Raw genomic sequence first — 27650 nt, forward strand, 5'->3', positions numbered from 1 at the left:
GAGGGAATTCAGGAATGCAGAATTTAATTACTCCACTTGGAAGGTAGCCAGGACCATGGGTTAAGCACCCATGGCCTTGTGAAAGGGCCAGGGGAACTCAAAGGAATTCCAGTGGTCAGGCCCCCAGCTCCTTTCTCCTTTGAGCAGGGCACCCTTGGCAGCCACTGCCCTGGAGCTGAGCCCCAAGGAAGAACCAGCTCCTGAATTCCAGCCTTTCCAGCAGCCCCTGCCTCCCAAAGCCCAGCATCAGGCAGGCCTGGCCTCGCCCAGCTTGTGAAAGCAGGCAGGCTCTGAGTACATGGTGGGGCTGCAGATGATGCCCAATTAAAGCCGTTCAGATAAATGCACATTCAGTGAAGTTATTGCCTGTGCACCACTTGAACATTTTGGTTTGGGCTTTTTTTCAGATCAACAGACTAAATGGCAGGCAGTAATAATATAAATTTTGGAAGACGTGTGATGTTTGTGTTACCCACTCAAGTTAATGAATGAAAATAATGACAGAGTTACAAAATCAGGGATGATTAAGAACTTGAAGACCATCCGACCCATTCCTCTGCCAAGGAGGATTTGTTCTTAGCAGCACATTAATTCTGTTCTGCAGCAAACCTTCCCACATCACAGGAGCAGCAAGAGTCCCATCAGAGGTGTTCACACTTTCAGGCTGATTCAGAGGGAGAAGTAAAACCTGGGAAGAGAAATCCCACCAACTCCCTATCATTATTCTGAGTGAACTGCTCAGAGATTATCTTGAGCAATTACTCTCATCCCTTACTGCACACACATTCCAAATACCTGTAATCCTCACTCTGTCAGTGCTAAAGCAATCCATCCCCTTCAGGTAAGATCTAATGGTAAAATCACATTCCACTGGGTTTATTTCCCACACTATTACAGTCTCCATTATTAAATACTGCTTATTAGTTTGTACTTACAAAGTCAGGGAGGTGTGATTTTATTGCTTGCAAATCATCCTTACGTGAGTCTTACACTGTACTTACACTTCACTCTGCTCTTCCAGATAAGCTTTTTGCTTTCTGCATATTTAAATAGTAACTCTAATTATCCCTACTTGATTGCCCTCCTCTTGCAAAGCCTTTCCACAGGATCATCTGCAATGAATTCTTCATCCTACTTAGATTTTAAGAAGCCTAAGATACATTATATTCTTTAATTTTAATAAGAGCATAGAGATGTTTCTTAAAAAAAAAAAAATGCATAATGGGTTTCTTTCTCAGATATATTTTTATCAAAACATAGGTAGAATGATTCATATTACACTGGGCATAGTAACATGACAAAACAGTGCCTAGCAATAAAGTCAATTAAAAATTAAAAAACAAAAGCCAACCAACCAGCCAACAAGAGACTACTGACATGGCATCACACTGGCAAAAAAAAGTTCACTTAATTTTCTAAAAATATTGCTTCTTTTGCAAACATTGCTTAGAAGAATTTTCTAGATTTATTTCAAATCACGGTTGTGAAAACCCTTTATACTTGGAACTCACAGGTATACAGAAGCTACAGGCACCTACACAGGAGCTGAAATTAATGGTACTTAATCCCTTAGCTCAGGTAGTCCAACCAAGGAAATGCACGTTACAGTAGCCCAAAACATGTCAAAAAAATTTGAGTTAAACCTAATACTCTTGACAAGAAATTTATCAGTCTTTCTGACCATTTTAAAAGAGATTTGGTTACTGCTGATGTTTAATTATAGGGGTGCCTGGTAACCACAATGTGTTAAAGCTGTGTGATATTTCCCTTTATGAGTTCTGGGTTTAGCTCCTGGTAACTTTACCAGAGTGAAGTGCCAGGGCTGACAGCTTGCATGACACACACAGGAGCAATGGCACACAGAGCTCAACCTCCGAGACCTTGTCCTGCTGCCCCAAGGCATGAGACCATCCCTCCTCCTCCTCCTCCTGCCCTGCTCAGCAAGCAATGACCACAGACAGAGGCTGCCCTCAGCACACAGCCCCAGCTGTGATCCTCCAGCAGGGACTGTCTGTACCTAAAGGTGCCACGAGGAAAGAGAAGTTACTCTCTGTGACTGCACACACAACGTTTAATTCCACCTGGACAATGATAAATTCAGCCTCTCTACTGATGTGCTTGGCTCTGGAACAGTCATTTACTTCTTGTTTTTTTTGTGTGTGTGAGTGTGAGTATTCCATGCAGGAAAAAGCAGCAGCATAGGTGTGCAACAACCACACTGCAGCACCTTCCAGAATTCAGCTCCAAAGCAGCATTCCTTCAGCACCTACTCCTGCAAAAGTGACATCAGCAACGTGGGATTTGGGTCTGGCAGCAGGGAATCCCTTTCAAACATGACTTGGGAAAAACAGGATAGGGAAGGAAAACAGGATGTTCAATTCTAGCTGTGGCTTTCAGGTCTCTGTGTGAAAGGGGTGCCAGAAAGTGCTTGGAAAGACAAAACACAGTCCTGAGCTGTGAATGCTCAGAGCATAAATGCTGCATTAATGAGCACTATTTTAGTAAATAAAACCAACCAACCACACAGAGACTTCATGGTGCATCTTTAAACCAAAGACTTCCTTTGGGAAATAATCCTAATTCCAGGCAGATAGACATCCATAGAGGGTCCCCACTGTGATGTAACCAGGTGTGCATGACCACCTCACACCCTAACAGGATGAAAACCCAGCTGGTCAGGTTAGAGACTGCAAAAGGAAGCACTTCCAGAAAAAGAAACCACCAAACCACTGCCAGGCTAACATGTCAGGGAAGGGAAAAAAAAAAAAGTGTTTGATTATTCAGATGGGGAACTCTTAAGCAGTTAAATGAGTACAAGGATCTGCATGAGTGGTAACACATCAGAAAATAATGGGAAATGTGACATTCAACAAGAAAAAAAGTCTTTCTCTCATTTCCTCTGGTCCTCCCCATGAATTACATCCCGCTGGAGATGTGACACCAAGTCTGGAACACAGCAAAGTACCAGGCTCAGCCCTGAGCCAGCTGATTGCAGGTGCAACACTGAGGAAAGCAGCATTCCCCATAAGGAGGCCCAGCTCAAGGTTCTGTGCTGTCCAAGATGATGACAGAGAGGTTGAAGATAAAGTTACACTGATAACTGATGTTGAACACCTCAAGGCAAATACTTCATATTGTAAGAGCCTTTACAATATTGGGTTTTTTCACCAAACAGGCATTCTTATCAGGACTGAAGTCAGAAAGGACAATCAGGTTATCAGCAATCACAGGTGAGGAAGTGCAGCCTTCAGCAGCACACCAACCTTTCAGCACTCTCTTCAAGAAAATTCAGAATATTATTGGAAGAATAATTCTGCCTGAAGCTCAGTAAATAAGTCCCAGATTTTTTATATGAAGTAATTTGATTCTATTTTTAGCCATTAAAGAACATTTGGATTAACAGATTGAAAAAAATTCATTCACAGCTTTAAATATACATATATATGACTGTTACAAACTCTCTCCCCTGCTGCCCATAAAACTAACAAAATCAAGGCAGAAATTACATTTACATAGTCCTGAAAATATTTTAAAATCATCATTAACATGTGTGTGATTTCATATTATTTTACATATGGGCCCAAAGTTGTATCCTAATGCCATTTCTATAGAAATTGAGTGCCAAATATTACCAAGTTGTAATTTTACTCTCTATGTAAAAATACCTTGGCAGCATTCAGGCAAAATAAATTTAAAATTAAACTTCAAGCCTTTGCACGCCACCATAATATTTCAGGCAACAATTTCAAGAAAGGGAAAGCAGAAAACAGACTGTGCATATACTATAGTTCAAAATAGATTTCTCATGTCAAATGGCACAGTTTTTCCTTTATTTCCATTAAAGAGTTATTTCAAATCTTCTGCTGAATACATTTACATGCCTAATGAAACCTCCTCAGTGATTTTTCTTGAATTACTCTATATGCTTTAACACTGCATACACTAATAGTGTACACATACATACAAATGCACACATAAATGCATGCACTCAAGCACACAATATTCATGCAAAAAGAATTAATGGAATTTTTTGACTGGATGCTACCCCCTGTAAATATGTTAAATGTGAACAGTGCTCATGGCTGGGTTCATTAACTAAAAATGCTGCTGTTGTCTGCACAATTCATGTTGCTCATGTGAGAAGGGATGGCATGTAAAATGCTAATTTACAGACTCAGTTCTTTTCAATTTACCATCAGGGCTCTCTCTCCATGAGGAAAATCAGGGGTCACTCACTACAATTCTCAGGGAATAACTTGGGCTAAGACCTCACTCAGCACCTGGAGATAAAACTCTGCAGGGAGTCTTCTCCAAGAAAGAGTGGAGAGAAAAGAAAAAAAGCAATGCTCTGAATGAGCTCCAAACACATTTCCTGACATGTTCCCATGGAAAAACAATATCCAAGAAGCCACAGTCCACTGACTGGCAAACATCCCATCTTCCAAGGGAAGAGTCATTATACTTCAGACTAGCAGCTGATGTAGATAACTCTTCTCACACCTTCAGCTGTTCATCACCTATTTCTCCTCCAGTCTTTTTCCTAAACTCCGGGTTTCTTGAGCACCTGCAGTCAGCTCACATCCCATCTGAGAGTTACCCTGAACACACTGAACCAGGCACAGTATGACACTTCATCCATTAAGTTTGGACCTGTGTCCCCATTATAGGTCGATGCAGCATTTGATGAACAGATACAATTAAGAGATGACCTTCAAAACCCCATTATTTCCCCAACCCAGAACAGCAGCAGTGCCACCACTCCCTGAAACATTCCAAGATTTCACTCCACCACAGCTGTACCAGCTGCCTCTTCTACAAATCCTTTGACACCCAATGACTTCAGAGACCACAAATGCTAACCTGCTGCTTAACAATAAACAAATACTTCAATAATTGATATATTTACAATTCCTGAGCAGCTTCATCAGTGGTTTTGTCTCCCCTGCCTGGCTGCACCTCTGTGCTGTATTTAACTTTCCACAGGGTCTCACCACCTCCCTGCCCCTTGGTGTACAAACTATTTTGGTTTCAAAGACCTCTTCTCTACAGGGCAAGTTTTCAGCAGGACTTCAACGCCTTTAAATTCTTTCCTGTAACCTCTGTGTTAGTTTATCAGAGCAGTCATTAAGGCTGAGCACTTTGAGGCTGATGGGTTTATCTAGGCTAGCCCAACTCCAGCTAATTGCATTCAATTTGACATTCTCCAAGCACTGACAGTCCTCATTCAAGCCGAGTGTGAAAGTTTTTAAATTAGCTTTCACAGTTTGATTCACAGACAGCAAATGCAAAATGGCACAGGATTAATTTTTTTTTTCCTCCAACAACACAGTGTAACAAAATAGCCCAAAGGCTATTTTACTTCATTTGCTTTAACTATTAGGGAAGATTCACAGCACAATGTTCCAACAGAGACAAAAGCTCCAGAGGACTTTCAAAGCTCAGTATTGCCCCCATTAATTAAAGTACCATACGTTTGTACAGCCTTTCCACTTTGTCACTGGATGTTAAAATGAAGTCTAGGCCATTTCAGACAAGCCACAGCCATTACTGCTTAAAACATGAACATACCAAGACATTCTTTTCAATTTTATTACAGATCACATTTTTAATACCTAATAAAGTATGGCACTGGACTTAAATTGGCTATAGGGAAACCCATATTTTCGTGGGGAAGTAAAATCCTGACTTCCTGTGAAATCTGACAAGGTGCACTTGATCAGTCTGCCTTCATTTGCTAGACACACATTAAAAAGAAAACCAGAATACTGAATTACCTATTGCAAAAGTGATTTGGTCACTCCCTCCAGAGCAGGATGGAAATTCAGCTTTCTTGGCACTCTTTATTATTGGGTGTGTTTGAGCAGCTCCATCAACAAACTGAAAGATTCATTATAGGCAAACCATCATAAAATACTCTAGACTCACTATTTAGGAGAAAAATATTTCTCCAGTCTCAGAGGAAAACTAAAATCTCCACTAACAGTTTAGTTTATCTCACCAAAGTACCTATCACAATATTTTACATAAGGTCCAAAACTCTTAAACAATCCTTAATTCAAATTAGTTCTAATACTCTAATAACAAATAATTCCAATAGAATCCAATAACTGTACCAACTGAAACTCACATTACAGATGGGGAAGTATCTTGAGGTATGAAAATTATTTATAGTGAAATTTAAGAGCAAACATCTGCATGCACAGATAGATTCCAGCTTCATCCTCCACATTCCAGGTATTTACAGCCAAGGATGCATAGGTCACATCTGACAAACTGTAAAGTCAAAGGCCCATCTGTAAATGCCAAAATGTTAGTCACTGTGGTGGATGGAATTTAGGTACCTCTTGCCAGGATTCAGAGTAGTAATCTCAAATATCAACCCAGTTTGATGAGTATTTGCTATTAAGAAGTTACTTACTTGCATTATAGTGATTGTATATATAGTAAATATATACAATATATTTATGGTATTTATGATGAATATAATATAGTAAATATTCTAGTTCTTATTTCCTTCTTAGTAAATAAAAAGCTTTTTTTTCATAAGCAAAGAACGTGAGTAAATGTAAAACTATTACAAAACAAAGCACTCTGACTGCTTAGAGAAATATACACCCAGACCTAGGAAACAGGAATTCTGCTGTGTGATTAGAACTAAGTCAGAGCCCAAACCAGGCAGGAGCAGGCTGTGAAAAGTGAGCCCTGACAGTGCAGGGCAGGCTTGGACAGTGGCCTTGGAAGCAGAGCTGTCACAGCTGGCACACGAGCACCACTCCTGCTGCCTGGATTAAAGCACATTTGGGTACAGCTACAAAGGCCAGAAATGCAGCTCTCCATGGTAATAGAGAGCAATGTGGATATGCCTTTATAGTCATTTCATGAAATCTTTTCTGATGTAATGAAATGAAAAATGAAATTCACTGAATTAAACAGATGAAAAAATCGAAGTTAACACCGACAAAATACAGAACTGAAAAATATAATATTTTAAAAAATAAAACTACTTTTCTCCTGCCTTTAGACCATTAGATCTTGTGTGTAACTACAGACAATATAAATCCTTACACAATAATGAAGCTTTACACCCTTTAAAATAAAACACAGCCCGTCAAAAATGGAACTTCTTCAATGGCAACTCAAATGCTCCCTGAATTAACCTCCAAAACTTAGGAAGCTTCATCAACTCAGAGGGCACATAACCACGGGTTATTGGAGAGCTAAACTTGTCAGAAACTGCACAAAAAGAGACAATTCAATTGTCACTGGAAGCAACTAATACACTCCTCAGGTCACTTCATGCCAGGTGCTAACAGACCTCAGAACACACTGGCATGACACTCCGATGTTTGCCAATATTTGTGCTTAGGAAACTTTGAATTCTACCCAGCTGTAAAAATGCCACAGCACAACTGATCAGTGCTGATCATGGATGTCTCACAGAGTATTCTCATTTCAAAAACAAAGTAGGATTGGGAAAAATTCTGGTTTTGGTAGAAGTGAATTTTCAATGGATTACTGGCAATTCCAGAGCAGGGACAGAGCATTCACAAGCATTTGCTAAATAAAGTTTTTCCCTCCAGCACAGATACTACTAGCATTAGTAGGAGGCAAAGACATTAAATTTCAGCATGATCTTGGCTATTCTTTGAAGACTTTAGTGCATAAAACCAATTCCTGATAATAAAGACAGGACCAAAGCAACTTGTAGGAAAGCCATTACAAAGTGCACTAAAGGCAGCAAACACGATATACTGTACATTTCCTGATACATCTCATCTGTTTTGACAGTTTTATACTTATTATACTAATTTTATATTTGGATCCTTAAGCTCTTCAGACATTTTGGTTTTTCTTTCCTCTGGGCACAGGAAGACAGGGGCCTGATAGGGACCAGCAGAGACCTTGTTCTGACAAGTATTTCTGCAGGAAAAAAATGGAGAGATGCATTCAGATCTATCTTCAGACAGCCAAAATGGCTTCTAGAATTTTTACTTTATATTAAGTGAACTTAAAATTGCAATCCACAGATAAAATACTGCCTTGAGATCCACAACTACTCTCCCAAATAATTATAATAATTATAATTTCCCTCAAATAATAAGGGAAAAATCTAGAACCATCAAGTGTGTTTAACAGAGAAGAGGAAACACTGTTGAAGATGAGGAAGATCAGATATGAGGAGATGCTATAGACCAGCTGTTCTCAGGGTGTCTGAAATTAACAGCTGGCAGACAATTGCTGGGGTTTCCCATGCAACATGTCAACCTAAAACATTCCCATATAAAAGCTTATAGTGCCAATGACAAACAAAACATCTCCATTTAAAGGCATTTTGTTTGTTTCAAAATAACATGACACTGACACAGGATTTTTTCCCCCCTGCTGAACTCCTGTTCTGAAAAAAGTACAACCCACATCCCTTCTGAGGCTGTTTTTCTCCATTTCCAACTGGAAGGCTCAGTTTTGGCCTCACTGGGACACAGTTCCTTGAAATAATGGAGTTTGCTGCTAGGGATGGGCAGTAATTTATCTTCTTGCATTTGGCAGGAGTAGATTTCACTAAAGGCTATCAGGGGCTGTTTTTAGCCTGAAATTACCTAAAAATGTTTAACTAAATCAGTTTATTACCAAACAATATGCTTTACATTTAACTGCCCTCCTGCAAAATAAAGTCATTGCTCAAGTGGCAAATCCTCAAAATGAACGAACATGCTGAGTTTCAGAAACGTGGTTTTCTTTCAAGGTAGTATCAAGCTACTTCTCAAGAAGTTCAGTGCCTTTTTATTTTGATGGCTCTGAAAGAATCACCAGGTGGAAACCCTTCAGCTTTGAATTACTGAAACCCTGCTTTGAGTTACTCCTACTTCCAAGACAACCAGCACGAAACAGTAGCACAAATCCAAGAAGTGCAATTTCCATAGGATGTCACACTTGCCTGAGTAGCTGTTAATGCCAGCTGCAGCAGCCAGAATATGAATTTTCCCACTGCTAAAATTTCAGAAAGCAAAACACAGAAGTGAAGGCAGCTTTATCATTACCTGCCTGTTCTCATTTCAGAAAGCTGGTTCCCCTTACCTTCTTTAAGTATCTACTAACAATTTTTTTCATTGCAGTTCATCTTGAAAATTAATCATCATAAATTTAAAACCGTTTTCTTGCACATCTGTCAGGTTGGTAGTGCTATTTCGTTTATTACAAGACCACATGATGCATCAGAGCTCAGGATTTGAACATGACATATTTTCACTTTGTTGTGATACCACATTCGAAAATTGTTCCTATCAATCTTTCACTGGAGCCAAAACTTAACTGTCTTGTTCACTGAAACATTAAATGCCAAGTCACACAGATGAATAAAAGCATTTGCAAGATGCAAACATTTGCAAAAGTTTCCTCTTGAAGGGGTCTGTAGAAGAGAATCCACCAAAGTGAACCGAGCCCCGTCAGTAACAAAATAATGATCATTTGTAATCATCTTGGGCATCAGATCTCACTGAAACTTAGATGATTTCATTAACAGGCTGAAGTAGAATTTTGAAGTGTTTACAGCCCTGATTTCCAAACAGTTGTGCACTCAACTCATGCACTGCTCCACACCCGTGATTTTCTGCATCGTTCCCAGTGAGGAGCCAACCCCCAAACAAACAGGCCAGGTACTTACAGTCCCCATAATGCATCATTTTCCCTCTAAACAGTGGCAGCAAACAGGCTCCTCCAACACTGTATTACTTTCTTCTCTCATTCATGACGATGTCACACCCAGGTTCTTTGATTCTGAAAGAGAAGCATTTCCCAGGTTCTGAGGACAGAGGTACCCTGGCCAATCCATCATGCTTTGTGTGCTAATGATAGACTCATGCAGACGAGGCACCAGGAGCAGTCAGAGGCAGCAGGCATGAAAAGGAGTGAATCAACTGTCAGGGGTTGTGATCTGAAGGACTGCAAGGCTGTGATTAGAATTTTCAATCAGGACTTCCACAATCCATCACGCTACAAGGGAAAGGGAGGGGGACACACATATTTCTTCATCAGCCCTTCCTGCTATGGGCAAAGCGAGTTCTGAGGCATTAAAAAAAAGGGAATCTGAAAGTCTTATGCTCATAAGCAGGTGCTCTTCAGGGAGTGGAGAGTAAAGGATTTTCTGCAACTGCACAGCTACTATTTTTTGTCTGCACACTCAAGATTATGTGCAGCACAGCCTTTGAGATTATGAGAATAAAACACAGCTCTTCCTCTCTCTCCTCTTACAGGTGCACTCACAGCTACCTGAGCAAAAAGTAACCCTGGAAACCTTTGTGTGTTGTCTTTAGGGATGTGAAAAGGAATAAAAACCTCCAGGAATCCTTCATCAGAATTGGCTAACATGCTCAGTGAAACTTTAGAAAACAACAAGGCAGAGCTCTTCCTCTTTACAAGGAAAGGATTCTGTAATAACCTGTACAAAATCACCTGCAGCACTTGCCAGGAGGCATTCAGTCACATCCTCCAAATGTAAAAGGGACCAGCAAGTTTACTGAGTGCACAAGATCACAGTCACCAACCACATGGGCTAACGTTGTATTCCTTGTGGTATTTGTTTGCCTTGGTACTGCTGCCTCTGACTCAGTGAAAAATTCAATTCCACAACTCAACAGCACTTGGAGCTGGGCTAGTCCTGCAGCCTCCCTCCTGAAACCATGGGAAAGTCACAAAAGCTCTGCAAGTATCTTGCTGCTTCTTTCCTCTCCTTCCTCACCCATGAAATGCAGCCATTCACTCTTTCTCCAGACAAGAATTTTGCAAGAACTCATTTCCAAACGGCATTTGCTGCCTCAGAGAGCCTGTCCCTAAAAAAATGCCAGCCCATCAATCAGGAACTGGGTGTTGGAGGCTCAAAGGAAATGTCCCAAGGTCTGTATTGCTGTCACTACAGTTTTTGACTCAAAATCTAGATCCAAGTGACAAGCTAAGCAGACTACACATTTATTGAAATATATGAATGAAGCATTATTTTAAAAGGCAATTTTCATGTTAAACAATGAATAATGAGCAGTAAAGGCAGATCTTATTTACATAATTAATGTTTCAGTTATTGATATTCCTTCAGAGGGTCACTAGACATTTTTCTCCAAGTTAATTAATTAATAAAGCAACTCCTTTTATGTAGGTAATTGCAATCACTTCAATACTCAAAGGCATGTAAAATATCTGGCTTTTTTCTTTAATGTTGCAACCTGAGTGACACAACGATCATTTGCATAAATATAAACACTGAATGGGTCCATTTAACTCCTGACTAGAAATAAAACCTTTGAAACTAACAGGAAAAAAAACACATTAATTAGGCATAAACATGGCAATCTGTGCAAACTACCTTTTGTCCAAAGCATCACATTGTATTTTCCCTAACACAAATCTCAGCTTCAAGACACTGCACTGCTCATGGTGCAAACCTGTCCTCACTTTTAGCTGAAGATTGCTCTGAGGAGACAGAATAATTTGGGAAAGAACAGACTTTATGGAGAAGCAAAGAGAAACTAGAAAGCTGTTAGAGAGCAGAAAGCTTTAAATGTTCAACATTTTTTCACAGGCAACAGAAATTAAGAAATGCATTACCAAATCCTGCAAACAGAAGCCTGATGCTGTAAAAAATCTGTTACAGAAAGTCTAAGTGCCCATGTAAGTCCCACTCAATTCAGGTGAGAGGGTTACTTTGCTCAGTGACAAAAGTTTATTTGCTCTTGCATCAGATCAGGCCTCAGGAAAAACAGCCTGGAAAGAGGAAGGTGGGACAGCTGAGAGGTTGTAATTTTATCACACATAATATTCTTAAACCACTAATAACTTGTACTCACTCCATTTCTATCTGTATCACCACACACTGCTGCCAAAAAAGGGGCAGGTCCAAGTGTCCTCCCAAACCTGGGCCTCAGAGACTCCTCCAAAGCCAATTATTTGTTGTTAAAATTTCATTTTGAATATGTCATTTGTTGCGTGATTTAATGAATGAGAGAGAAAGGGGTAAAAGATGTTGATATTTGACCAGTCACACCAGTGACTAGCTCATAACCAGAGTCACATCATTCTGCTATTTCCTAATCAGAAAACTGCAAGTGTCTCCACTATCAAGCATTCTGAAGCATAATTTGGGATTTTTTCCTGTTTGATACAGGGCCTAACACCATGGGGGAAAATGAAGGCAAGGAGGGCTCCTATCCACCTCCACAGTTCTGGGGAACAGGATAGCAATAGAGATAATAAATGTTATTATTTGTATTATCCACTCATCTGCCCCATATCAGCTGCTAAAACCTTGCAAATATTCCTGACACCATCAAGAACCATTTCAACCTGTTTTCAGACTGTAAACCTCATATCTGATCTCCATCCAAGAGATTATAACAAAATGTGAAATAACCTAAATATTGAAAGCCATTTCACAGAAAGTGGAAATGGATACTGTGGGGAAAAACACATTCCAGGCTTGCAAATTCCCTCTTTCATGTAATCCTTCTCCATATCTTTCCAGGGGACTATCTGATATCTCTCTCTCTCAGTGTTTTCAACCACTGCAGATCTTTTCAGAGCCAGTGGCTGGTTGTGTTTTCAGCTGGTGGTTCCCATTCCAACCGTGCAGGAGTCAGGAATGCAGCACTTGAGCAGGTTATGAATAAACCACTCAGGTTTTCTTTTCTGTGTTTCTCAGGAATTACTCACAGCCACGGAGCACAACAGAGTTCTGCTCCTTCAGGGCTCCACTTCCAAGGGATCGATGTGCTGCAAACAGAGGCACTACAGCACTTAATAGCAAGTTTTAAATGCTCCTCACAAGGCAAGAGTCTCCTGGACAGCCTTCCTGCAGGTATCCAGGAGCTAAAGAGCTGCTTTTAGTGTAAATTTGTGCCTTTTGGCCAAAACCACACTGTCCTAAACACAAAGAAGCGACCACGGACACATCTCAGACAAGATATAAATGAAATTCCAGATTAACAAAGCCCCATTAAATCAACTTAGCAATTCCATCTCCACGGATAACAATTTGGCTTGCAGTGGTGGGCTAAATAATGCAGTTGAACACATTAAGAATAGATCTGTATTCAGGCTGAATGGACTGTTAGCTCAGGAATAAAAGACAGGAGGGAAAAGAACTGCTGAAGTAGCTATATTCTGCCCACAGCACATTTTCTCCTCTCCTTCATCTTCCAAAACTATCATGATCATACATCTATCAACATATCATACACTTTCCCTGTGAAAGAGACAAAATAGGCCTCCAAATCTGTGTCTTAATGGGCACCATCAAAAGAAATATCAATTCATCTGGACGCATAAACCATCCAGAAATCAGTGTAATCAGAAAGTGGGGCTTCTTCTTTGCCATCCAGTCTCTGCAATAGCAAGGGCTGCTTTTATATTTGATTATTTTATACTGCAGATACCTTCACTTCCCCTGAGTGCATTTAGCAGCAAACCCAGAGATTCCTCCTCTGACCAAGAGGCAAGTCCCCCTCTCTCTCCCTGCAGTCAAGAGTTTCAGTTTTTCATGAGATAGTAAAAAGTTTCTCTATTGTCAGCACTAAAAGCTTCTCCTAAAGTAGTTCTTTCTCTAAGTAGCCACATTTTTTCATCAAATTTTAGTGCATGCATTTTATGAAAGTGTCTGACAACCTCAGGATTTAGGTTAGAAAAAGAAGATGAAATGTAGGCTAGGCTACAGGGGGCTTTCTAGGGAATACCCCACTAAAGCAGTCTCCTGAGAGCTAAGGTATCTTCCTTGCTACAAAAGCAGTAATTGTTGAGAACAGATTTTCAGTGGGCTCTAGAGGTTTAAAATCTTAGAAGGACCTAATTTCTTTCAAAACTGTCTGCTGGTTTCCTCTGGATTTTATATCTGTATGGGTTCAGATGGAGTACAGAAGGAATTGTACACCATTAGCAAAAAACTTAAGTTGAATTTTCTATCTCCTGTAAACATCATCTAATGCTGTCAGGTTTGCTATAGAATATTTATTGCTTTGACTATGTAAAAAGAATTATTTTTTCCAGATTAAAACCAGCACTTCAAGGAGGACATAAAATTACATTATTTCTATTGCCTCAAAGTAGGCAATGAAAACTTTAATGTATCTGTTCCTATCTCAGGCATACCTATGAATATTTTTAAAGCACAGATAAAATATTCCACCAATGTTTTTACTCCTATTTTTGCTAAAGGTAAATTATATTTTTAACTCCAAAAGTGATCCATTTGCACAGATTTTTACATCACCTGCCCTATTCCAATTCTCTGGGTCCACCTTAAACATTCTGCAATGCCAGAATCCTGAATACAGTTACTTCACAAATATGTACAGCAACCTGAAAAAAAAAGAACTCCTAACATCCTGCCTTTTAATGCTTCATATCCCTTCTTTTGAGAGGAAAACCCTGTAAGTGAAAGGATTCCAGACTCATTCTTTGTGCTGCCTTTTCAGGACATGCTGAGCATCACACACTTCCCAAAGCCTGTATGCAGTGAGAGGGTGACAAGACACACTCCAGTTGTTTGTTTTTTTTCCTTTCTCAAGATTTCAGTGTTTATGTGTGACCTCCAGTGTTTAACTGATGACTATTCAGCACATCACTTACAAAAAACAGCCATTCTCATTTCCTTTACACTCCTCCTCACAGAAATAAATCAGTATCCTGACTGATGGAAACACTTAGCTGCCAGTCACTCTGCTCTGTACCCTCGCTGCTCCCACCAGCCTGGGAGAGATGCAGAGATGCAGGGAAGTGATTAAATTGTAACACAGAGCCCTGAGAGCAATAACTAAGTGAGCAGTTATAAACAAATAACACAGTTCTTCATAATTCAGTAAAATGCATTATCTGATTTTGTGTGTGGCTCTGAAAGCCAGTCAAAGCACCCGTGCTTTTTCACTAATGCAATAATGTTACTGCTTAATGGTGGAAAGCACAGGAGAGCAATACATGGCCTACAAATAAGAGTAAAATGTGCAAGCTTAACAATACAAGTTTATCTTCCTTATGAATTACCTAGGCAGTGCTTTTATCATATGAGATCCATTGTTTCCTGATCTGCAAATTACTTCCTGAATCTATTAAGTAAAACGGGAGAAATGTATTTTTCAGTCTTGCCCTCAGAAAAAAAAAAGAAAATCACAATAAATCAGTGTAAGCAGGTGAGCCTGAACTGGTAACAAGTCCAAGGTATTTCAAGTGTGCAATCCCAGGCTCCCCAGAACACTGAAGGATTTTTTTAAGGTGGGAGCACAGAGATGAAAGGATTTAAGAGTAAATTATCCAATGATAGTACAATTCTGCAGCATTACCATGCGTGTGAAGGATTATTAAAGATCAGGTAGGATTTTTCCAGCCTTACTTCAGTCTCCTCCAGGGAAACGAATTCTACAATGCTCCATAGGAAATAAAGAACAACCTGAGTATATTAAAAGACTCATGGATATAATTCCATGAACTACAAGCTTTCTTTTAACTCAAGTACCTCAAAGTGCACAACACTTTTATCACAGTCCTTGAGTTTCATGTGTCTTTGAAGGATGACATTTCCACTCCCTGACTTGGCATCTGCATGTCTTGAATTCTCTACCAAGGGCCCAAGAAGAGTAATATTAGTTGTGTTTACAAATCTTCCTCCCCCTAAATTCCAAAACCACATCCCAAACTCATTTTCCTAAAGGAAATGCTTCAGACATGTACAGCCATTAAGCACACCATGATTATCATGAGGAAGATAAGAAGCCAAACACCAGTGTAGTTTCAATTCTTCTCTCCCCCATTAACAAGAGTCAAGAGAACTCTTGGTATCAATCACCCTCATGCTCTGTCTCACAGGAGTCATCAGACAAAGCACATTTTATATTGACTAAGCCAACAGTCCCAGAGTACCTCAGTGAGTACATAATCTGCACAAAATCCACTCTTCCACTTACCCCTTACATCTTTGATCTCAAGGCCTAAAATTTCACCAAAACTTTTGAGCAGTTTATTTATGATGTAGCTATCATTGCTATAGTAACATTGCTAAATCATTCCCTTTAAATAAATTACCTATTTACATTTTCTGTACTCAAAGCCAGGGTAGGAAGCACCACCTATGGATAAGGTTGGCTGACACTTCTCACTCCCTTTAATCACTTTGCAGCTCTGCCAGATTTTTAAATGTTCAGGCCACATTTCTACATGTCTGCATGCTTTGGGGTGATTTTTGGGATGTGAGGGATGGATGGGTTGAATCACTTCCAAAATTTCAGCTGTAGGGAAATACTGTGTTTTGACCACGTTTAATAATCATTACAAACTTGTATCTGAACAGTTTGCTGAGTTTTGAAACTGGGAGTAGGATTTGGTCTTCATATCACAGATCTGGTTTTCTTGCTAATACTAAAAAAAACCAACAACAGCTCCCCACCCCAAAAAAAAACCCCAAAAGAATCAAGCAAACAAACAGACCAAAAAAAAGCCACAAACCAAAAATCCCAAGCCCAAAACTACTTAAAATTAAAAAATGAGATTTTACATTTGTCCAGGATGATCCCTTTATACAAAAATCCCTCTATGCTATCACCCCTCCTGCAGCCTCCAGAAGGAACTAAAATGTGCATACACATTCCTATGAACACCGTCCTGGAAAATGGACTATTTCTTTAATTACTGCTTTGAACTGAAATTACACAGAGCAGTGGCAGTGACAGCAAGAGGTTCATCTTTCCATCAAGGCACCCAGCAAGCTGCTGAGTCTTGAATGCATAAAACAGAAGAGTCAGAGCAGAGAAAAAAGGGATTGACTCTGACATGAAGTCTTGTATCACAAGAAGCAGAAGAGAAGAATTTGTGAGAGCTGTTTAATAATGGAGGACTTGGGAGGTTCAGTCTGGGAGTCAAGATGTAAAAACAGCTTTATGGGAGGGGGAGCTTAAGAGTGGATGGAGACAATCATTTATGAGAGAGGAGCTGCAGCCAGATAAGGAGGAAAGGAGAAGGATCAGGAAACTGGGATTAAGAACTCACACGAAGAGCTGGCACCTCATTTGCCTCTATTTAAGGTCACAAAAAGCACAGAAGCTGCTGTCACAGCTACTCAATTAAACAGAATAGTGCAGGTCCACAGGAGAAGAAAACCTGGCCTTGATGATGCACCTGGATCTCAACACACCAGGAACTGATGTTCCTCCCCAGAAAAGGAGTTGTATCTTCCTTACTATATTAAAAGCAAGATCATCCTACCATTACTGCTGTACTTCTTGTTGAATATCATACTCTGAATTATTCCAAATACTTAATTTCATTAGATGGATTTTCTAAGAAGACATAAATTAGGGCAATATGGTTCATAATATTTTCACTTCCTTTCCCTGTAACCCATTTCACTAGTTTTACACTTCATCAATTTAAGCATTATGGTTAATAGGTAACATTTAATTCTGTCAAAGGAGGAAAAAAATCCAAGTGTCTCATTAGGAAGCTCTGATGGCCATTTCAGGAAGTAATGCTGCATTTTCTACCTAAGTCCAATAGAGATGAAGACACTGAAGTTGGAAGCAGGGGCAGAACTTACAGGTTTCTGTGCAGGGCAAAGGCTTTTTTACTGCTCACTTGGGCACGAGGAAAAGTGGAACGCTGGGGGACAGAATTCCAGTGAGATTTACAGCTACACAACAGCAGTGCAAAGCACTAAACCAGAGCTCCAAAACATCTGGTTTACCACAGCTAAAAACTAAAGGCAAGCAACATTTTATTTATGTTAAGCACAACACATTCCTACATGCACAGCAACAGCAATATATGAAGATTATCTAATGACAGGAACAGCATCTCTGACTAACTCCAGGAAAAACATCAGTAAAGCCATTTTCTACCCAATACTATGCTCTGAAATATGGCAATAATCTTTCAAACATCAACAGGTGCCAGGATATCACACAAGAACAAGAAACAGGTGAAAAAGCTTTCACAAAATATAAAGAAGGCTGAATTTCCATTACACCTAGTCTGATTTACAGTCATTGCAAAAATTCACAAGGAGCTGTTTTAAAAATCTTTGTGAACATGTGTGAACTCCACTTCTCCAAAATAAGCAAGACACATTTCTGTGACATGCTAAGAATTCTTCTACAGGTGGTGTTAGTGCCTTAAAAGCCTCAGTGATCAATCAGAATTATCACAGGAGGGGATTCAGAGTCATGTCAGGTTTTTGAATGACAGAAGCACGCCAGGCTTTGTACTACAAAAAGAGTATTCAAAAATAGAATACATCACCTAATCATCTACTCACACTCCTGAAGAAGTAGGCCAGCAGATAAAAAACCTTTGAAAAAACTGACAATTAAAATGTGTCCCACTCCAGTTTATTAACACATCATTAGACTGTTTCACAAGTTGCTGTTAAATATAAAATTATTCAGTGGATAAAAGGGAGGCTGTAGGTAGTAACACATTGTACCTGTAACAGCAGCTGTTTCTTTTTTTTTTTTTTCTGCACCCTGACTCTTCCCTGAGCTGCTTTTCCCATTGTAATTTTTAAATTTTGGGCACACTGCAACACAGCTCCTAAGGCTATAACCACAAAATGTAATAGGTCTTTAAAAAGACAACCTTTGGCATGTGAGATTTGAGGTGGGAGGGTCGTAACACTCTCTAAGAGGTGCCAAAACTCAGGAAATTTCTCTTCCCAAGTGTGATCCACAGCACAGGAAGGACGTGGTGCTGTAGGAGTGAGTGCAGAGGAAGGACCAGGGTGATGAGAGGGATGGAGCAGCTCTGCTGGGAGGAAAGGCTGAGAGAGCTGGCATTGACAAGAGAACCTTGCTTCAGAAGTTTCCCTCTCACATTACTGCACAGAGATGCATTTAGAAACTTTACAAGTTATTACCACTACCTCACCAAAAGGTCACGCCAGCATTCTTCATTTAAAGGAAATTTCCTTTAAAAAAGCACTTTGTGAACTCTACTAGAAACTGCAAGGCATTTCAGTCTCCCTTGTCTACTCCTCAACCTTTTATTACAACAATAAATAATATATGCAGTAGATTAATATTTAGAAGAACTTTATTCTCCTACTTGCATCATCCTTATAAATTATTCTCCTATTAATGAGTTATTTGATCTCAACATATTAGCACAAAAATTACATTGTTCTCTGTACTAATCTGTAACCTATGTGCTCGCCTTCTGCTAAAAGCTTCTCTTCAAAGTGCTATTATTAATTGTCAAGCATTGGAACTGTTCCTCCAGACATTATCCCCTTTACTTTCAAGACAGGCAGACAAGATTTTCTCCACTTTTTGCAAGTAAAGTACAAGCTAAAGTACATCTGAATACTCAATTCATTCTATTTAGCACTGTGCTCTCCCTAATGTACCCAGCGTGGCCAACTCCTTACAGGAAGCAATTGCTGGAACAATTAGGACTCAGCAAGATTAATACACAAGATGTTGTCATGTCTGCACTTTATCTCATGCAGTGATAGTGGAATGACAAAGATGCAGCCCAACAGAAGTGTGCCAGCAGTGACCAAACCTCCTCAACCACCTCCTGGAACTCTAGGCTGAACTTTTTCATGCTGCATTTATGTTAGAACTACAGAGCTATCCTGAACTACTTCTATTCCTGCTGGTTATAACTTTCTCTCAAGTTGAAAATTTTCACCTAAGACCTGCAATGCCCCAAGTGGGAAGGAATCCTTCAGACACCCTTGTTTCAGTTCCTTTGGTTTTTTCCAGTGTTGTCTGAATGCACAGCAGTGAACCTACACTGATCTCCAGAATGTGGAGTTTTTTTGGAGAAGAAACCAGACATACACTAAATCAGCACAATTCCTGGTGGTTTCTGGATGTCTGTTTCTTGTAACAAATCAAACCTTTGATTGTCTTGGAAAAACCCACTGTCAGTCTTTCTCAGGAAAATATATGCACACCTATGAAAATAAGATAATATATTCACTATCATTTAACCTGAAAATAAGTCTCCTTAATAAACTAATTAATAAATAATCACTGTGAAGCAGCCAAAGATAATCCTAGTCCTCCAGAATGAGCAAAGTCATAGAGGTAATCCAATATAGACATTAAAATTGGTGTTATCCCTGCTTTTACTCATTGGCTACATTGCAAATTATGCACACACTTTCAGCCAAGAAAAAAAATCAACCCTGTCTTCATCAGGAAAAATTATTCTTCTATTCCCAGATCCACAAGACCAATTACTCTACCTGTGCTACTTCCCTTCTCAGCACTGTCCTTCCTCCCATCTCCACCAAAAAGCTCCATCTAAAAACAGTGATTAGCAGAACCAGCCACCCACAGTGTGCACGGGTCACCTGCAGTCTGTTCTCTGAACTAGAGATGATCTTTGCAATAAAGAACTATGTTACTTCTCTGCACAGCCCGAGCAATATTTTGAAGCTTGATGTGTGCATGAGCTGCTCCCCTGGATTTCTGCTCCCTGGAAAAAAGGCAGCTGAGTCCAGTGACTGAGGACAGGATTCTTCTCACCTAAATTTCAGCTCTAAGGACTAGGAATTGTATGTAAGTTAACAAACTCAGCTGCTTCCACAAGGACTGCTGAGGCACAGAAGCATCCCTTGGAGATCCCTCCCTCTGCCATCTCCTCACCTCACCTGAGAATCCAACAGAACAAGTTATGCAAGAATGAAACATGAGAAACTCTACATTCAAAAGGGACAACCACACACAGGCACTTTGTTGGACCAACAGTCCTGCCATGAAGAAAATAAAGAGCTGCAACCAGAACTCCCTTATGAAAATCACTTGCTGTTCTTCTTCAAGCAGTGCTGAAGTCTCAGATCTGTTTGGAGGCTGCAGCAGAGTTATTTTTCTGGTGTTGTTTGACAGCATAAAGAAGATCTCGTGTTTTCTCCGGGAGCATCCCGCACTGAAATCCAGAAACTGAAGCCTGGCTCAGTGGGATTCACCCAGTAACAATTCCCACTTTTCTCTGAGGATCTGTAAGCACCACATTCAATTAGCATTAGCTACAAATGTAACATAGCAACGGGGGACAAGCCCTCATGTGATGGAAATCAGTGTAGTGGCTCTGATTTGAAAGAACTTTACCAAATTTCATCAGCTGCAACTCTCACGCAGTGCTGGTGAATTGCCCACTCCATCACTAGGGAGGTAAGGACCATAAAATTTGAGTGCCAGGAACAGTAAGTGGTCAATTCAATTTGTTATCCTCTTTAGGACTTCTCAAACATTTTATTTCTCTTGTTTTCAGAAAGAAGAAAAATGGGTCAGAATATATAAAAACTATCACACAGGGATGGTGGGTGGAAAACTGTCCTGAAGCCATAATGTGAGATTTGATTACTTCAGCAGCCACAAAGAAAAACCCCATTCATAAAATAATCTTTATTAAACTCACTGATGGGTTTGTTTTTTTACTGTTTTTAAACTTGAACTAACTGTTAACACACTGTGTGAAGTAGCACTTCCTGTTGATTTGTTTTGTATTAATTATAGTGCAATTAAAAAGTGGAGTCTTTATTGCAAACAACTACCAGGTGTTTTAAAACCACAAACAGGGGCCACAACATTTCCAAGTGATGCTGTCAGTGTTGCTGTGGCACAACAAACACATTTCCAAATGTATGCACATTCACAGAAATTAAAATCCTAGAATGGGAAAACCTCCATTATGTTTAAAAAGCAGGGGGGAAATCCACTGCTGGGAAGACCCCTGATATTTGTGGAATAGCTGCTAAAATTTAAGCCATGAACACTGAACAGGTCATCTAATCTTGCCATTAAAAGATTTGAATTTGCTGATCAGCCTCAGGGCTAGGAAAAAACTGACATAAGAGGCACTAACAATAAAACTAAATTAAGTGTGTATTTTTTTTACATAAAAGAATGAAAGGGAAAATTGAAATATTAATATTTGCTGCACTGACTGTTGATGAACTGAAGAGCAGTACAATTTCCTCAATATCATCTCTGCTACATTAAAGTTTAGAAGTATTTTGGTTTTTTTCCTAATTACTTTTATGCTTGGCTTAACTATGTAGCTACTTGGAAATTCCTAAGCCAGGAATCCTCTAGAGCACCAATGTGCCCATCATCACCAACCTCAAAACCAAGGGAGCAGAGTCTCCTACCCCACCACAGCCACAAGCAGAACATGAGAGGTTAAGAAATATTTGGTTTGTAAAGGTTACACAAAGAAACAAAAAAAGCTAAAACAAATTTTTCATGCTAACTATTTCTTTAAAATATCCCAAATACAGGAGAAGCTTTTCTTTCCCCCATCAATCCTGACAGATACTATGAGAGGGGATTAAAGGAAAGGTATGAACTCTATGAGGAGAGAATTCAAGTGACCTAATCCATGTTAATCTGGCAAAAAGCACATGCCAATAAAGGTGTTCAGGCCAGTCTCAGGCAGAGACTGACAGGTCCTGGAAAGGTTAAACAAGTTCAAGTGCTCTTTTTCTTGGCTGTTTTAGCATAGTTTATTGAGCTGCATCTCAAGGAACAGAAATTCAGCTCTTTTTTTTTCATGGTGTAAAAAAAGATCACTAACAATTTTCCCCTCAGTTACTTCAGTTATTGAAAAAAAAATTATAATCCTTTAGGTTAAGAAACATCCAATATTGATGCCTAAGTAACAGCAGTCAGTAGGGTAGAAGACATTTCTGTAAAAGGGAGACTGTGAAATGGGTATTGCATCAACTGGATTCCCAGTAATCCAAGTTCTTCAAGAAATTCAAGAGCAAAGAATTGTTTTCAGGTAACTGTTGCTATGATCTCGATATTCTGCAGACTCAAAACTTTGCTAAGCTTCCCAAAAATAAACCTGTGCAGGTTTAGACAGCTCTTTCCCAAACCATGAACACAGATGGATGGATCGACAAGCTTTGGGGTATATCTTGGGACAGACAGACTGATGGGTGCTACTCTCTACAGAATAACATTAAAAGGGTTTTTCACACCTGGAATTGCTTTAAGAGGCCACAACTTCAGTGCCTGGATGCTGATCAGCTCCCAGTGAGTTTCAACACAATCTGGCCCCAACAAACACCCTCAGCAACCCTCAGTCACCCACATGAAACCCCACCAGGATCCCTATTGCAGGGATGTGTGATGACAGGTATTTATACTGCATTTTGGGGAGGTTCCAGCTCCATCTTTAGTAATAATGAGGAGACTTTGTATTACAGGACTCTTGATTATCCTCAGTACTAAACAACAGTACATTCACATTCAGGTATGAATTATTCTAGCAGCCTTAGTATTCTGTCTTGATTGCTTTCCTCTTCACAAGTATCCTCTAAATGTAATTTTCCACTAAGTACTCACTGAGGAAAAGCACCTCCCAAAACCACAGGGACATTGCCTAACATCTAAATCTGAGGTTTCTGCAAGACAGCAATATGCCTGCTAAAAGAAAACAAAACAGCAAGCACACATGCATGATAGGATTATTTGTTCCAATACAATATAAATTAGGTCAGACTCCTCTTTGGAGAATTTTGAGTCAAGAACTAGGTGGTCCACTAAATTTCTATTCATTTGCCTTCAGGCTCAGGGAATTGCAAAGACTCTCAAGAAACTGATGCTCCTCTACCCACAAGAGCAATCACTATTTGGGGGTGGGAGGGGTGGGGAATCTCTCAGTGTAACTGCTGGGCAATACCTGGAGGCCTGAGAAATCCTTATGGAGTAAAAAGGGCAGCTAATGAATCTTTGCATATAGACAGATATATATATATACACAGAGAGACATACAAAATTCAATACAGAAAAAAACAGCAACTGCCCTATTTTTTTTTATGTGGTACATATCATAAAATCACAGAATGGTCTGAGTTGAGAGGGACTTTAAAGCTCATCCAGTTTTACTCCTTGCCATGGCAGGGACAGCTTCAACTATCCCAGGTTGCTCCAAGCCCTGTCCAGCCTAGCCTGGGACACTTCCAGGGATGGGGCAGCCACAGCTTCTCTTTCTCCCATCCTCGCAGGGAGGAATATCTTCTGTACATCTAAAATCTAAGAAAATCTTCTTATCCTTAAGATAAGAATATAAAACACAAGACAGAAAATAAATAGATAAGATGAAATACCCTGAAGAAAAGTAACCTCTGCATCCTCATTAAACCAAGAGAAATGGAATGTCTGTCTGTAGGAAGTGCAAAGGATCACGGGCTGGAAAGTGCCTGGAGCCAGCTCCCCCAGCAGGCTTCTGCTCAGGAACACTGCATTTTCCAAAGCTCACCCACAGCCATCCTCTCCCTGATCCCATAAGTAACTGAAGGAAATCTTGACGCCTCCAAGGGCCATAAGTTCATGTCAACAGCTTCACATATCTCAGAGAGGACTGAGGCAGAGCAAGATGTGACAAGCAGCCCCTCAGCAAGGCTGCTGCTCCGCTGTGGATGGAGCTGGTCAGGACATGCAGCTGTCTGAAGGGCTGGGGCAGCTGCTTCCCCCACAGCTGGGGACACAGCAGCCCCTGCACCTGCAGCAGGGTCATCCCAGGGAATGAGCTGCACTCTCACTCCACAAAAACAAGATATTGATGAAGAGACAAAGGCTGACAGGTCTTGCTCTGGTCTGGTTCTTCAACATGGCAGCACCTTGAGACAGATCCACCACAGACCCCACTGTCACCAGCAGGGCTCACACTGGTGGGTTCTGACAGAGGATTTGTGCATGTGGCTGAACCACTTGAATAAACAAAGTTAAGGATCTAGAACACTCCTTCCACCTGGAACACTTAAAAATGTGTTTGACAGTGGTGTAAGATTAAATAAATAGATACAGGTACCTTTCCTGGAGCTCACAGTGCTGGCTTTACTCACCTTCTCTAAGCTGTGACAATTTTGCTACCTTGAAACAGAAATGGGAGATTGATTCATGGATGAAATTCTTAAACCACCACCATGAAATGTCATTTGGCTGCAGCTAGACTGGGCAAAAACTAGTGTTAAGGGAAAAATATAGAACTGCAGCCTCTCTTTGTGACAAATCAAAGTATGAAAATGAAAATGTTTCAATCTGATTAATTACTTGGTTTAGAATATATGCTTTTCATTCTACTGTATCAAAATACTCATAATAAAACAGTGCAGCTGATGAAGTCAAGCACTGCCTTACAAAGGCTGGCAAATTTGCAGAACAGCACTTGAGGTTCAGATTAGTAAAATCCTAATGAATATCTACTCTAATACCCATGTAATTGCAGGGAATGCATTTGCAAGTGGTACAATTAAAAAAAAAAAAAAGAAAAAAAAAAGAAAGAAAGAAAGAAAAAAATCACTGGTACAATGGAAGTCCAGACTGTGATTCTAATGTCAGTTTAAGAGACTGAACTGCCATCCTGGAAGAATGAAGATCCCATTTAAAGGGATGCCAAGAAATGAAGAATCGCAATAAAGATTTCCAGTTCTTTCCCAGATCACAACATGCTTCCATCTTTCACTGTAAGTACCAATGCCAACAATTCTCAATTTCATCACTTTTGTCCCAGACACCAAAATGGTTTCCATACATTGTTAATGATTGCTTTGTCCCAAGTGCTCATCTCTTCCTGAGCACTGCACAAGGAGCTGCTCAGCACAAACTCCTGAAGAGCTCTTGGACATAAATAAATGTTGTTTTTGCACTACATGTTGCATTTCTTTCTGGGAGTCTGCACCTGACATCTCCACGCCTCATCTTCCTACCCATAAAAACAGGTTAGTGCAGGGCTTCCCTTACCTCCCAAAACCAAATAAATGCCTTAAAGACAGAGCTGGTGCTGTAAGAATGGAGCCACAAAAGGGCTGGAAGCAAGCACTGCTGAAATAACACCAAACAGAACAGGACATATGAGAGACCAAGGAATAACGTAGCTTTATTCCTAAGTAATTGGCTGAGCAAGCAGCTCTGATTAATTCTGCAAGAATGCTTGGGTAGTGTTTATAAAAACCAAGTCATTACCTTGACTAAACATTGACTTGGACAGTTAACTTTAACCATCAAAACCTTGACTAAATATTGACTGGGAAAGTTAATTTGAACTATAACATCTAGAAAATCGTGTTCCTCTTTGCTAGTACTTGATATCACTTTAAAATGCAAAGAGGGTTGTAAAAAATAGAGGTTCTCCCACCTCACTGATATTTAGTTGCTGAGCTTGGCTGTGGCTAAATTCAACACAAATACCTTGCAAAAATTTGAAATATAAAAATACTTTAGATACAAAGGCCTATTATGGATGAGAGGCAATGGTCAATCTTCCTTTGCTTGAGCAAGGACCCATCAAAAGTATGAAAAAAAAGTATCATAATGCTCATGTTTTAAATTTATTTTGTTACATATATGCAGCAGCTTTACAAATTTTGCAAATTTTAAAAATTGTGCCTTGCCCAAAGAATCACACAGGCTGATCAGGACAAGGGGTTCACTCTGATACCTCTGCTTTTCAGTAGCAGCTACTTCAAGTCTACATCCTCCACTACTGGTTTCACTTCATCGTGTGAGGCCATGGGTCAAAGGACATACACAGGGTCTTTCACTGGCTGAGATAAAAAAAAAAAAGGGGAAAAAAAAAAAAAAAAGAAAAAGAAGAAAATCAATTTCAATCCTCCTAAGATGAAACCACTGATGTGTGCAGTCACTGAGGTCCCAAAGGTAATCCTACAAGAAAACATGATGGTGTCCTCCATCACTGTGTTGAGATACTGTTAAAGTGCAGCAAAACCATCTATGAGGTACAGTCCAAGATCAAAACACTCCAAAAAATAAATCTGTATTTCTAGACCAGTGTGAATAGTGCATTTTAGCTGTGTAATGACATAAAATGGTAATAACAAAGGGGCAAGGAACCTTATGCTTCAGGAAGGTGTTATGTATGTGGATAAACAAATTAATAATGCTGTGGATCCAGCACTAATTCCATACACAGTTTCAGCTCAGGAGTTTCAAAGTCCCTTTTAGCTTTATGCGTTCATTCTTTTTTTAATACATCAGCTGCCTTTAGCACACTGAATGAAAAACAGCTAAAGAGCAAATATAAAAGACATAAATCTCAGCTCCGAGTGAAAATACCAAACTGGTGAAAACTTGCTCCTCCATTATTTTTGAGTAGAGCAGTAAGGAACATATTGATACCGGTGTTACGGGGGGGTGAGGGTGGGGAATGAAAGAACAATAAACAATACAGTCATCAGTAGTTTAACACAGCGCTGTGTCTTGCAATGGAAACATACTGTGAAACAGCTTGCGAGATAAGCTTCGTCAACGATAAGTAATTTTTATTCCGTTTGAGTGGCTGAAAACAATAAACATGATTAAATGCTTCAGACGTGCATTCAGAATCTAGACAAATGGCAAAGAGTTGCAAGGACTTTGCTTTTAAAACTACTGCGGGGAAAGACCTGGAAATTGACTTAACCGGTTTGAAATGTACAATGAAGCAGAAGTTCGTCGGGAAATTAAAAACTTCCCATTCGTCTGCAAGCTCCAGGACTCTCCAGCCCAGAAACCAGCTTTGTTATCTACTGTTCTTTACTACGATACTAGTCCCAGCATCCCACTTCACCATTCATAGAGGCATTTCAAATGTGCCGGTCATGAACCTGAGCTCCCAGCCTGTGAAACACCCTGGAAATCACCAAAGGAAGAGCTGGCTCTGGGGAATTCACA

General features: G+C 39.9%; 1 protein-coding gene across 13 annotated transcripts in view; it reads right to left on the reverse strand.

Moving 5' to 3' along the window:
- The window catches only part of DAB1 (DAB adaptor protein 1), a 413920-nt gene that overhangs the window by 113791 nt on the left and 272479 nt on the right, over positions 1-27650 (reverse strand). For 9 of the 13 annotated variants that reach the window (XR_013183324.1, XM_077182563.1, XM_077182570.1 and 6 more), the window contains one exon: positions 9662-9774. The exons of the other annotated variants lie outside the window; for them this stretch is intronic. The gene's annotated coding sequence lies outside the window, so the exon portion shown is untranslated. The remainder of the gene's footprint in view (positions 1-9661; positions 9775-27650) is intronic. 13 annotated transcript variants of the gene reach the window in all.

Source organism: Agelaius phoeniceus, chromosome 8 (genome assembly GCF_051311805.1).
Source record: "Agelaius phoeniceus isolate bAgePho1 chromosome 8, bAgePho1.hap1, whole genome shotgun sequence".
NCBI classification, from domain to species: Eukaryota; Metazoa; Chordata; class Aves; order Passeriformes; family Icteridae; genus Agelaius; species Agelaius phoeniceus.